Here is a 3,841-nt window from a genome sequence, read left to right on the forward strand (position 1 = left end):
CCAAGTCCAATATTTCAGCCTTTTTATTTCTAGGCTTTGGCCTTTTACAGTCTATTAATTATATATTTTTGGAAAATATATTTTGGAGCTGGTCCCACTAGTCATGTTAATCTCATATATTGATCCCACACATCAGAAAGTTACGAACTAGTCATATTATTTCACAAGTGGGTTGCACTGGTCAGGTTACCATCTCACACACTATCAAATCACATTCATATTCAAATATTCCAAACAAATAAGAGAACATGTGAAATTCGTCAAATAACACTAAATTAGTGTATTACTATTTCTGTAGACTATTACAACCCAGGTATACCAGCTATTACAATATTACAATATTACAATCAAATAGAACAGACAACTCTTTGCTGAGTAGCACTTCACGGCTTCGCGCTTTTCTTCACGTCTTCACGCTTCCAACTTTCTTAGGCCTGGAGCTCCTGTAAAAGAGAAACCAAGTAAAGAAGTTACACACAGCTGCTCCTTACACACAACTATATTTGCTACAGATCAGCTATCAACTCTTGATATTTATCCAGCGGGCATTGGTATGTGTAGGTACCGATGGAAGGGTGTACCTGGATGTATAACATGAGAAGGGAGAGTTGGAGCGCCCACCTGAACTGCAGCTTGCCGTAAACCATGTAGGCAAGCACCACCCGACACTTGCGCATGCCGAAAAGGAGACCATGTCGTCCAGAACAGTCATGTGCACCTGCATCAACCAGAGGCACTGAAATTGAGAACGAAACCAAAATTTACACCAGACAGAAAATTAAAATATAAATTTACACCAGACAGAAAATTTACACCAGACAGAAAATTAAAGAAACCATATAATGTACCATAACATTTGCAAATATGGAGGTGGTTCTCTCTAGGAATACTAGTCAGCTCACACTTTAAACATAACATTTGTTCATCTTATATAACAAAAAAACATAGAAATGTCGATCGACTGCTCCAAAAATGCAATATGTAAACCCAGCTGGAATTGATAACTACAAGCTACAGCAGCTCAAAGTGGCAGTAGCTAAAACGCAAGCATTGTTCTCACAACCAACCAATACTTCACTAACAGGTCACCCATCAAAATTTGTGTTTAGAATAACTGTTGAAGATGGGTTCAGCTTCTATGCCTAGAATAACTACTCACGGTGAAATATGGACGTGTATAGCAACTACTAGTATGCAAAGTTGATCATGGTGCTACTGGCAGGCACTTGCACTATTTTATTCTCCGCTGATCATATCAGGTTGCAAAATCTGTATAGTATTAAGTATATACTAAGCAATACTGCATAGGCCTTTCTTACTGGTGTTCAGTTTATAAAAGAGTTGGCCAACAACATCTATATAGTATTAACATCTATTGCTGGATTCTGGCAATTTACCAGCATCGAAACACAGGCACGACACACAGATCAAATCAGGGTGAGGTAGACATTCTACCCAACGAGGACAGCAGCCTATCCCACTACCAACTACCATCTCAAAGCGCTCGGGCAAACATCAGCTCACCTGATGAGTAAGGCCCTCTAGATGTCTCCCTTTGGGGGAGCTTGATCGCTCTGCTCTTCAGCAGCAACATCAGGCTCCGGATCTGTGGCACCTGCAGACGTACTACACACCCCAGTCTGCAAGAGATTCAAAAAATCATCACACAAACACAAGACCCAAGGATGAACTAAGAGTAGGGAGGGGAAACATTAGCCATACCGTGAATCAGGATCAGCATACAGAGTGGTAACGAGGGTCGTCTCTCCCTGCGCGTTCGACTTGCCAGTGTGACTGGTCAGTGAGAAGCATAGCTGGACACTTCACCTGTGTTAAGAACCAAGAAAATGGCAGTATGAGCACATGATGCACAAGTATATTAAACAGAGCATAAAACTGCGTGTGTTGTGTTTAATCCCTTGACATGAACAGTTCAGCTTCAGTTGGGTTTTACTTCAGTATGTCATCTGAAGAAAAAGGGGACATTCTTTTGTTCCATTATTTCGTTCACTAGATTAGTGTCCACAGAGCAGCATAAACCAAGCAACTTTTACATAAGCAATTAACAACAGAGACAAAGTATGCTCCCAACTGGTAAATCATGGGATGGGCTCATCCAAACAAAATGTAGAAACAGTTAAGTGTGCTTCATTGTTCTGAATTACTGATCTATCAGGCTAATAGATCTCCGTACAAGTTTTCAAGCAGTGCAGGCTAAGCTCTAATCAATCACTTTGTGTTTAGCTCTGGAGGCTACATGAAGTACTTCGAGCTCGAGTTAATTTGGTTAATCTATCTGACAGCAAAGCTAGTTTTTCTGTCCTGTTAATTTGGTGTGGGTGATGCTTCTGCTTCATCAACCACTATGTTTTATACGTACTCCTACAGTAGCTGCGTATGCATGCCTGCCTGCCTACCGAACAGGCGGAGGGATGACATGAAATAGTACGTGGTACCTCTTCTCGGTGTCAACCATGACGACGCCATAGCTGTCGCCCTTCTTCCTGCATGCATGAAAAAACCACATGAACATGTTCAGAGACAGAGAGCGAGAGCAGAGAAAAGATCAATACGAAGATCGGACTACATAGAGACGATGTGGATTTTTAGCTAGTGGCTAGTTAGAGGCACGTAGAAAAGATAGAGAGGTTTTGCTCGATCTGGCTGTCTGGTAGGCACTTACACGCACCGGGTCTTGTCGGCACAGTCGCAGTTGCCGCACTTGTCAGCCATGGTGGTCTAGCATCAGCAAAAGATCAGATCAGGTCAGATGGGAGCAAATGCAGCGTCGGAGAATTCGCGCACGGATCGGCGGCCGCCGCGACGGGACTCACCATGGCTTCGTTGGGGTCGGATTGGGAGCGCAGGGAGGGGCGGGGAGGATGGAAGCAGGTGCGCGACGAGCACGTGCCGCCGGAGACCCGATGATCCCGTTGACGTCATCGCCATCCTGATTGCCGGAGGCCCGTGGCCGCCGTGAAGCACGCACGCGTGCGCCAGCGAGAAATCCGGCCGTGATGCGATGGTCGTGCCTAGACTGGTGGATCTAGGGGATGGAGGCTAGGGGAGAGGGTGTGTGTGGCGGAGACGAGGTCAGTAGTGGTGGGTGGGGGTGGTGGCGGTTGGAATCACGGGAGGGGGTGAGCTCTCGCTCTCTCGATCAGGACTGGATCGGGATAGTTCGGTGGGTGGGAGCGGCGGGGAGAGGACTGGATCGGGGTCGGGAGGGGAGGGGAGAGGGGAACGGGATCGGTGCGTCACAGAAGGAGGCCAGGGACGGGGAGGAGGTGGCGGCGGCGAGGAGACGTGGACGAGGGAGTAGGAGTTCGATGGGAGGAGACAGGCGGCGGCTAGGGTTTGGGTTGGGGGAGGGAGAGGGGGAGGGGGAGGGGGAGATCTGGCTGGAGCGAGGAGAGGGGCTGCTAGGGTTTGGGTTGGGGGAGGGAGAACTGAGAGGTGACTGAGAGCCGTTGGATCCGTTGGATGTGGACGGTTCAGATCGGCTACATTGGAGTGATCCGTGGGAACAACCCTGATTGGTTGAGAAAGTTTATGTTTTAAAATAGTTTTTTAAGTACTAAAACTAGGAGGTTTTGTTAAGCAGCTATCAAAAATATTTTGCAAAACTGCACAACTAGATTTATCACTCAACTTAGACCACATTTTATGGATGATCACAAATTTGCATGCATATTGTATCTTTCTAGCTGTTTTTAATGATTTTTTGAATGCCCAAAATGATTTTTTTGTGAGGGGTCTACCATATATTTGTTGCAAAATTGGACCAAATCATTTTTATAAAATAATAGGTCATATTTAATGCACAATTGACCAAAAGGTT

Source organism: Triticum aestivum, chromosome 2B (assembly GCF_018294505.1).
Source record: "Triticum aestivum cultivar Chinese Spring chromosome 2B, IWGSC CS RefSeq v2.1, whole genome shotgun sequence".
Lineage (NCBI taxonomy): Eukaryota > Viridiplantae > Streptophyta > Magnoliopsida > Poales > Poaceae > Triticum > Triticum aestivum.